Below are 10,413 nucleotides of genomic sequence, written 5' to 3'. Positions count from 1 at the left end.
GACAATTGATGTCTGAAGCCCTCAGGCACCCCGCAAAAACTCTGTAAGAAAGTGTTCAGTAGAGAGTCATCACTAACTACATTTAGAATAAAAAATAGTGCCGCTTTTGCTAACAGCCGACCAGGGGAGTAAAATTTACTCTAATGCTGTATAAATTTAAATATAATTATTGGAAAGGTTCAACAACCAACAACGTTCAACAACGTTCATTTGAGTGCTAAAATTTCACCGTCGAAGATGGCCTCATCGTCGAAGCGTGCACGGGTGAGCTTTATCTCCGCAGAAATTGCTTTAGAAAAAATATTTGACGGTGAAGACTCCGCTGATGGGATGGAAAGTGGAGAAGAAAGTGATTTAGACCGGCAGATCGAGGTGAGAAGTCAATATCGGCCATCGCGAAATGGTCGCCATCGCACATGTTGTCTTGAAATGCGAAGTTGTTCGCCTCAGATAGCCTTTTTGTGATTGATTTCTCGTGTACTTCTTGAAATTTGATTACAAATTGATTTTTGCGACTCTGAAAATCAATAATTTACGCTAAGAGTGTGTTTTTAACAATGAGATGTGATTCAAACTATTTGCACAAGCGAAATATTAGACGCGTAATTCGATCAGCTGCTAGTTGTTGCTATGGAGATATGCATTTTTCGAACGCGTCGGATGCTTGGGATTCGTTGGCGATTTGGCGATTTAGTTAAGTATCGCTTGTTCATTCGGTTAATTTTGAGTATTTTACGGAATATAAGCAGTGTACATTTTATATTTTTAGCGAGGGAGAAGTTGAAGATGACGAGCGGCCGGAGGAGGCTTGCGCTTCGACCTTGGAACCCATGGCTCCTGGTGAGTGAAATATTTCCAACCTGCGAAATTTAACAACAAGTATAATTTCCGAATGCGTATACCATAGAATAACTTGAATTTGTTTAGGATATTATTCTATAAATGTTGAGGATAATTGATTTATTCATTGCAAATTATATTTTTGTTTGAATGTGTTGTTGGTGGCCCCTCTGCTCCTTCTGCTGCTACCAGATTCTAACCACAAATAGTGTACTACGTAATTAAGTCCATGAAGTGGTGGAAAACTATGGTTTACCACCTATTTGACATGGCTGTAATCAATGGCTTTATCCTTTTCAAAGAGCATCGGGCTCAGTTTCCTGACAATAAAGCTCTAAAAAGGCCCTCTCAGTATTCTTTGTGTGATTTCTGGGAAGAAATTGTTAGGCAACTCTGTGGTTTACCCGGTTATGGTAGTCCACCAGAGAATACCATGGTGAAATCACCCCCTTCCACTCCAGAGGAATTTACAACTGTCCATATCCCAGTTTTCTCTGATACAAAGAGACACTGTGTGGTATGTTATAAAGAGGGTAGGGGAAATTTCAGGGTTCGATCTTATTGCAATGCCCCTCAATGTCAAAAGTATATGCATGTTAGTAAGGGTTGGGATTATTTTGCAGTGTTTCACTCTAAGAAGTACCACAGGCAAATTTTGCTGATGTTTATTCCAATGTTTTCAGATGTTGTGTTTCTCAAAAATATCAGAAAAAAAATAACTTTTTTCACCTTGTTGCTTTTATCTTTGTGAGTGGGAATAGTTGTGATTTGGTCCTAGTTTTCTCAGGGAGGACTCTCGTTAGTTAGTAGGGATGTTAAAAGGCAAATTCATTCACCCAGTAACACATCAGGGCCTACCCATCCTCCTGTTATAAAGTCGAATTTCCCAACAAATTTTTTTTCTGCTAATTTTTTTGAATGACATTGGCGCACATAAAAATTCATAAAAAATTCATTATTTATTCTTTTTCTTTCAGAATTTCAGGAAATGTTGCTGAAAAGGTAATAATTAACTTCTGCTATCAATTAATCTTGAGTAACCTTTACCTGTGAGGAAAAGTGACTTTGACCTCAAGTTTTACACCACGTCTTACTTATTTTGTGTTTTAAATTTTACTTTTTAGGAAAGTCCTGGGTTTCAATGATGATTTTTTTTTCCTGAGAAGCCCATTTTATACACTTTAAAATAACATATTGTAGGTGTTATTCCTGTAAATGTTTGTTGAGATATGAATTAAAAACTGAATGTGGACAAATTTTTGCTAATTTTTTTGGAATGACATGGGTGCACATAAAAATTCATAAAAAATTCATTATTCTTTTTCTTTCAGATTATCAGGAAATGTTGCTGACATGTTAATAATTAACTTCTGCTATCAATTAATCTTGATTAACCTATACCTATGAGGAAAAGTGACTTTTACCTCAAGTTTTACACTTTTACACACACGTTTTAGGAAAGTGATGAAATTTTTTTTTCTGAGAAGCCCATTTTATACACTTTAAAATGACACATTGTAGGTGTTATTCCTGTAAATATTTGTTGAGATATGAATTAAAAACAATGTGGACAAATTGTTGCGTTTTTTTAACTGATGTTGTTTGGACCTCGTCTTTCAACTCTTAAAATTCTTGAGTCACAAACCGGCTTTAAACCCACTGAAACTTTTCATTATACACACTTCTCATCCTGCCACTCTTTTATGAAAGTGTTTTATCAAAGGAGAAGCACTACGTCTTTTAAGAACCAACTCAGTAAAGGAGAATTTTGATAAACACAAACGAGGCTTTCAACCCTATTAAGAACCAATTAAGTCACTAGGGGTAAATTTATCATAGAACCAAGACAGAAAAAATAATCTGAATTTTTTTGTCAAATTCACAAGATGGGTACTAAGTTAAATATGTACAAAACGAGAGACCTAACTTTGTATGGTCGCACAATGTCAGTTAAGTCTCCAGGCCTATGCAAGATCGATAGTTCATGCGGCCTCAATGCTTAGTGTTCCTAGAACGGTTATTAAAACAGTGCAGGATAGAATATTCAAATTCTTGTAGAAAAATAAACAAGATAAAGTAAAAAGAACAGTAATATATCAGCCTCTCTCTCATGGTGGTGTGAACTTCCCAAATTTCCTCACTGCGGTAAAATCACTACGCTTGAGCTGGTTAGGCAGGTTCTTAAATTGTGCAAATGAGCAAGTTATTCTTAATAGTTATTTTAACAAATATGGCGGATTATTATTCTTCTTGAAATGTAATTACAACTCTAAGCACTTTGACAAGAAAATTCCTCTTCTTTATAGCGAAATGTCAGACTATTTCAAGGAATTACGCAGTGGTTATCCGGATGTTTAAAATAGTGAATTTATTTTTTGGAACAATAAAGAAATTACAATAGAGAGCAAATCTATTGCTTCAAAAAGGAATTTATTTCGTACAGGATTTACTAAATAGAGACGGTAAGTTCTTATCTCTGAAAAATTTTCAAAGGAAATATGATGTGCAACTAAACTACTTGAAATATTTTCAACTTATTGCTGCAATCCCAAATTATTTGAAGAGAAAAAGAAATATATTTTAGTAATGGGATATTTTCTATCTGTTTAAAAACAAAGTTATCTCTTTAACTAGATGTAGATGTAAAGATTACAAATTGCTTCAGGAAAAGATTAGGACAGAGCCTACCGCTGTTAAAAGATAGTGTAGACGTTTTGCGAACTTTGACTCTAATTGGAAACAGATCTTACACAAAATTTACAAAAAACGCTAAGGGAATTTGGTTATAAGGTTTTCCACAGAATATAAGTCACTAATAAGGAACTCAAGCAATTCAGAATCAGGAATGATAACTTGTGCTTTCAATGTAAAAATCCCAATTCATTAGAACACCTTTTTGGAGTGCTCTATGAGTATTTAATTCCATCATGAAATCCTATCTTCGTTCAATACTTTGAATAGCACCCACATAAGTTTATCTGTTGACCAAATTTTACTTCAGAATTTCCCCCTCCTGCTATTAGGGATGACCTCCTACGCCGACTGGATTTGCTTATCTTACTAACAGGAAGGTATATATATTTATATATAGTTGTAAAATTAATAAGAAAAATCTTTATAATTTACAATTTATAAATAAGATAAAAATGCAAAGGACAATTGAGAATTTAATTTAAGAGATTCAAGTATAAATATTGTCAACAAACATCTTTGTGTGTTCTTCTTTTTCGTGTTTAAATTTATCGAATTGGTATTTCATTCAGTTGTAAGTAATCAAGTAATATAAACAATTTTACATTAAATAAATGTAATCTTGTACATATAGGGGAAAAAAACTAGAATTTCATACCATGGGTTAATAATTAAGGAAAAAGAAAAGAGATGTGAATAATGTAAGAAAAGTGTTGTAATTGCCAGTGGTGTAAGTAACCAGTATTGTAAATACTGTAAGTAATGTATGTAGATCGCAACGGCTTACATTCTTTTTCGTTTATTGTTCTTGTGCAAGAGTGCTAATTGTAGTAAAATTTTGTGTGCGCTTTCTTTGTGTCATTGAGTAACGTTGCGTAATGTAGCGCGTATTTAACCGTATTGTTCATCGTAGTTTGGGGCAGTTTTGCAGAGTAGTTTCGTCGAGTGTGGTTTGGTATATTTGTTCTTTTTGCTTCATGCTGTTTGTTCGCCATTAGGCAGGATCTTTAACATCGCAACAAATGTAAGTTTTGTATCATGTAGTTTTCTTCGTTGTTCTCGTTGTAGCTTTCCTTGTGTATTTAGTCTAGTTTATATAATAAATTGTAATAGTTTTCGTTCGCTGTTTTATTTGCAGTTTTAACCGTACCGTGTACCGTTCGCGTTTAAAATTGTTAGAATTATGAAATTAGAAGATCCTCGCAGCTAAGAACACTACTGAAACTAGTAGTTGTAAGTAGGACCTGAAAAAAAAAATTTCGGGCCCGTACGGGATTTGAACCCATGACCTCTGCGATACCGGTGCAGCGCTCTACCAATTGAGCTAACAAGCCAACTGGGAGCTGGTCAATGAACTGGGTACAAATAAACATCCGAGTAAATGAAGATTTAGATATATGAAAATTCACATATTTGCACTGCGGTGGAAAGATGAAATTAGAAGATCCTCGCAGCTAAGAACACTACTGAAACTAGTAGTTGTAAGTAGGACCTGAAAAAAATTTCAGGCCCGTACGGGATTTGAACCCATGACCTCTGCGATACCGGTGCAGCGCTCTACCAATTGAGCTAACAAGCCAACTGGGAGCTGGTCAATGAACTGGGTACAAATAAACATCCGAGTGAATGAAGATTTAGATATATGAAAATTCACATATTTGCACTGCGGTGGAAAGATGAAATTAGAAGATCCTCGCAGCTAAGAACACTACTGAAACTAGTAGTTGTAAGTAGGACCTGAAAAAAATTTCAGGCCCGTACGGGATTTGAACCCATGACCTCTGCGATAACGGAATTTTCATATATCTAAATCTTCATTCACTCGGATGTTTATTTGTACCCAGTTCATTGACCAGCTCCCAGTTGCCTTGTTAGCTCAATTGGTAGAGCGCTGCACCGGTATCGCAGAGGTCATGGGTTCAAATCCCGTACGGGCCTGAAATTTTTTTCAGGTCCTACTTACAACTACTAGTTTCAGTAGTGTTCTTAGCTGACTAAAAAGTTGCCTATGTTTTTGTCACGTTTGAATGAAATAAGTGGGGGTTGCGAAAAGATAGTGCCAGTCTCTGGATCGTTTTGGAGTAATTTAAAACTTTTAAGAATGATAGATTTAGTTGCGTGATTGTGAGGGTGAAATGTAAGAGTAAATTGAATGCGGTCAGTGTTATCCTTCTCAGCTGTTTGTAGTGCTGACTGTCGATCAATTTGTTGGGCACGGTGTTGGCCCGCTTGAACGACAGCGACAGGATAGCCACGTTTATCGAAAAACTGGCACATTGCCTTTTTCGGAAAAATCAGAGTCGTCACTACATAAACGACGAAGTCTGACAAACTGTGAAAAAGGTATGGAGTTCTTGACGTGTGATGGATGTGAAAATGAATACAACAAGTAACAATGTGAATCTGTTGGTCTGTAGACTTCGTCGTTAGTTAAATCTATACTTTCCCACCGACGCAACACCACAGTTTCCTTAAAAACTTACCCCTTTATTCATGATATAGTGTATTGTTATTAGTGTAAGTAAGCAGTATTGTAAGTAATGTATTGTATTTGCACGTTGTTGCACGATAGCTTTTAACAAGAGATGTCGATATCATGGAATGCAAAAGACGAGCAAAGGCTTTAACTTTTTCGCAAAAACCGCCTTGTAACCGCAATGGCAGAAGGAAAGACTACATTGAAGTCATAAAAGAACTATGAGACGAGAAAGGGATTGGCACCTTGAGTTGAAAAGTCAAAACTTACGAGATCAGGCATCGAGGCTAGAAAAAATGAAACTTTCTCTGGCATGGGAGATCTAACGCGAATACTTCATATATTGCTGCAACTCACGGCCACGGTTCTAGTCGGGAATTTGGGGAAAGTGAAAATCAAAATATTATCGGTCACCAATGCGAAAATTCTAATATTTCACTTCCGCTCAGCAACTTGGATTTACATACGTATGCCACACGGTCCCTACAGGACGGAAGTGCTAATGATCCTACGGGTGTCGAAAGCCCGTCTCAAGATCATTTTGAGATGCCAGGGTGTTTACCTAATTATGAACCCGTGAGCATGCCTTCAAGTGTTTATTGGGGACGCAAAAGTGACGGAGCAGAAATTTGGCTGAATACAATAGCTATTGCCAAGGCGTACAATGAAGTGACGACCTGGCGGAAGAAAACCTTTCTAGTCCCATATGGGAAAATTGGTCGTGATTTTATTGACCAAGTAGCCAAGCACAATAATGACTGGAATAATAAATCGGAAATGCACAATACAGCAGTCATTGTTCTTTTGGCATTAGCGCTGCAAAAACCTAGTCAAGGTTCAAAAGCGAAAGATCATCAAGAGTGCTTGTCAATGAGGTTAGCTCTATGGAAAGAGGGCGAGATAGACACACTGCTACGCGAAGGACGAATGATACAAAAGCGCCTCACAAGCCTCGAAGAAATGATCCACCGAATAAAGCTAGGATGTTCGCAAAACTGATGTTGGAAGGTCAGATAAATTCCGCTCTTCGGTACCTTAGTAAACAGGACTCTGGGGCATTCTTCCACCTACTGATGATGTAGTGATCTAACTTCACGATAAACATCCGAGTAGACAGAAAGCCCAGTTAGGATCCCTGGTCTTTGGTCCAATTAAAGATATCCCTCATGTTATCCAAATAAATGGAGAAATTATAAAAGAAGTGGCACTTGAGACAAAAGGTTCTGGCAGTCCTTCGGGGATAGATTTAAATGGTTTTTAGAAGAATGGTAGCCAGCAAGTCCTTTAAGAAGTCCAGTGCAAGTCTTTGCGACGCCATGGCCATGCTTGCCAAGAGACTTTGTACAGAGCTTGTTGATCCTGCTACAATCGAACCAATTTTAGCAAGTCGATTGATTCCACTCGACAAGGGCAATGGTGAAGTGCAACCGATCGGAGTCGTAGAGGTGGTGAGGAGAATAATCCCCAAGTGTGTAACAAAGGTGACAAAGCAGGATATTATTGAGGCCAGCGGCCCACTACAAGTGTGCGCGGGTCTGAAGAGTGGAGCTGAGGCAGCCATTTACGCCATGCACGGTTTATTTAATGCTGATGATGCAGATGCCGTGTTACTAATTGATGCATCGAACGCTTTTAATTCGTTGAACAGGGCTTCTGCCTTGCATAATGTCGCTGTTCTTTGTCCTACTTTAGCCACATACGCCCCCAACACCTTTAGGGCTTCTGCGCGCCACTTTGTCACGGGCGGTAAAAAACTGAAATCTACAGAGGGCACTACACAGGGTGACCCCTTGGCAGTGAGCTTCTCTGCTATAAGTCTTCAGCCTTTAATCACGCATCTCAATCTATCCAGCAATGCGAAGCAATGCTGGTACACTGATGATGCAACATGTTCTGGTTCGCTCGAAGAGCTAAGGAAGTGGTGGGACGGGCTAAATGAAATGGGACCTAGCCTGGGGTATTACCCCAATGCTAAGAAATGCTGGTTGGTCACCAAACCAGAAAAGGAGAATGAAGCGATGGAAGTATTCGGTGACACGGTAATAAAACATCGACTTAAGGCCAAAAACATCTGGGCGCCGTGCTAGGCTCTAGAACTTACCTAGAGGAGTACATGAGAGGGAAGGTAGAGGACTGGGTCGAGCAAGTGGCGAAGCTCGCAGAATTCGCTGCAGCTAATCCACAAGCCTCATATGCAACCTTTACCATTGGATTGAAACATCGTTGGACTTATTATCTCAGAACACTGCCTGACATCGAAAATTTGAAAGAGCCGCTAGAGCGCGCAATAGGCAAAGTCCTCATACCCGCTATGACAGGGCACACTTGTACACCCGCTGAGCGTGAATTATTAGCTCTACCGGTGAGGCTAGGGGGACTGGGTCTCACAAACCCATGCCGAAACGCGACTAAGGAGTATAAAGCCTCAATCAGGGTAACAAAGCCTCTGGTAAAGCAGATAGAGGCTCAGGCACTCGAGCTTCCGGAAAATGATGACATACGGAAAATGCAGCAGTACAACCGAAGGGAGAATGACAAACTTCTTAGAGAAAGGCCCAGAGGAAGTAAAGAGCGTACTCCCTGATAACACCAGGAGAGTTGCTGTCCTTGCTACAGAAAAGGGCGCGTCTAGTTGGCTAACAGTTATCCCGTTAAAGGATATGAAATTTACTTTAAACAAGAGAGAGTTCAGGGATGCCGTTCATCTCCGCTATGACTGGCACATAGCTGACACGCCCTCCACTTGCGTTTGCAGAGATGCTTTTACGGTGGATCATGCCATGATGTGTAGACGAGGAGGATTTATCATCCAGAGGCATAACGAGCTGCGTGATCTTGAGGACGATTTGCTAAACATTGTTTGCCACGATGTGCAAGTGGAACCCGTTCGCCAGGAGATAACGGGAGAAGTGCTGACGAGGGGTACGAACCCAGCACTGGATGCCCGATTGGATGTTCACGCTCGTGGGTTTTGGGATAGGCAAGGCTCTGCCTTTTTCGACGTAAGGGTTTCTCACCCAAACGCAGAGTCTTACAAAGATCTCAACATTCAGCAGATTCATCGCAAACATGAAGATGAGAAGAAGAGGTTATACGCGAACAGGGTTTTGGAAGTTGAACGAGGGACTTTTACACCTTTAGTCCTCAATACTACCGGAGGCATGGCGGACGAATGCAAGCGTTTACACAGTAGATTAGCGGAACTCATATATATTAAGAAAGGAGAGGAGTACCGCACAACGATTTCATGGATACGTTCAAAAGTGTCCTTCGCTCTATTAAGGTCCGCCTTACTTTGCCTGAGAGGTTCACGCACCACCAGGCGTGTCCCTCTGAACATTGAACATTGTGACTTTGAGATCGAAAAAGAACAAGCAGGATTTAGAGAATAGTTTTTGTTTTTGTTTTGAGATTTTTTAATATAGAAGATGGATGTTTTTTAATCTTCAAATAAGATTTTCCATGATATTTCCCTTGAGCTAGGCTGAACTCGGAAATAGTTAAGGATAGGATTAGGCAGTAACAGGGGCAGGGTTAGAAGATTTTGGTAGTGTCAAAATAAATTTTTTCCGACCCTCCCTTAAGGCTTTGTAGTATTCCAAAGACCCACCCCTCTCCATTCTCTCAGAAAATATGCGATCCCTTAAACTCTGCAACGTTTTCGACAACAAGTTAGACGACCGATTTTCTAGTAAATATACGCATAAGTGTTCCAAAAAGAATATCTCAGTCAGTGAAAAAACTATTTGCAAGTTAAATACAATTTATTGTATTGTAATGTTTTTCTAACCTTAAATTGAATTAAAGGTGATGCTTAACCTTCGAAGATGAGTTTTTCAATAAAATTATTATTACGCTGTGTGAAGGAATACCTTATTCCGTGTTAACTGATGGAGAGAATTTACAAATGATTTCATGACTCAGGAAAACCATGAACAATATAAAGGTCTACCAGGTGTCGTTGTTTTCCGAGTAGAAAGCCAATGAGGCATAAGATTATTATGCCGCAATCAGTGATGGTAATTAGTTTGCGGTTTTGAATTTTTTAAGAATTCTATTGCAGCATTGACCTGTCAGAATCAAATCAAAGTGTTCAAGATTTTCAGAGTCCTACCACTCGACCGTCGACAAAAATATCGATAACTTACAATTTGACGTAACGTGAATCTTTTTTAGATATCTCCACCCCATTCGCCGGAATTCGACCAGGGGAGCCCATTTACATTGCACATTAACTGATAACTCTACCCTGCACTGCTGGTCAAAGATATTATGTTGACTTAGCCGACATCCTTTTAATTGGACAGTGTAATAGAACAGTAAAAAGACAGTTAACAATCATGCCTGTCTGGGTGGACAGAACGCATCAAGTGCGCGCGCTGTCGTCTCAGATTTCACCGAGTTTT

The 10,413-nt window shown here is 39.0% G+C and overlaps 2 long non-coding RNA genes and 1 pseudogene across 2 annotated transcripts in view; 2 read left to right on the top strand and 1 right to left on the bottom strand.

The window, feature by feature from the left end:
- The window catches only part of LOC136277900 (uncharacterized), an 80,327-nt gene that overhangs the window by 25,624 nt on the left and 44,290 nt on the right, over nt 1-10,413 (bottom strand). The window lies entirely within an intron of this gene.
- On the top strand, nt 40-2,692 carry LOC136277695 (uncharacterized). Its single transcript, XR_010715974.1, has 4 exons — nt 40-372; nt 770-840; nt 1,818-1,842; nt 2,172-2,692. It is a non-coding gene; the product is annotated as an uncharacterized lncRNA (long non-coding RNA).
- Nucleotides 6,590-9,399, top strand: LOC136277786 (uncharacterized; annotated as a pseudogene).

Source organism: Pocillopora verrucosa, chromosome 13 (assembly GCF_036669915.1).
Source record: "Pocillopora verrucosa isolate sample1 chromosome 13, ASM3666991v2, whole genome shotgun sequence".
Classification (NCBI taxonomy): domain Eukaryota; kingdom Metazoa; phylum Cnidaria; class Anthozoa; order Scleractinia; family Pocilloporidae; genus Pocillopora; species Pocillopora verrucosa.
Note: the sequence above shows the minus strand (reverse complement) of the source record. Positions and strands in the feature narration are given on the sequence as shown.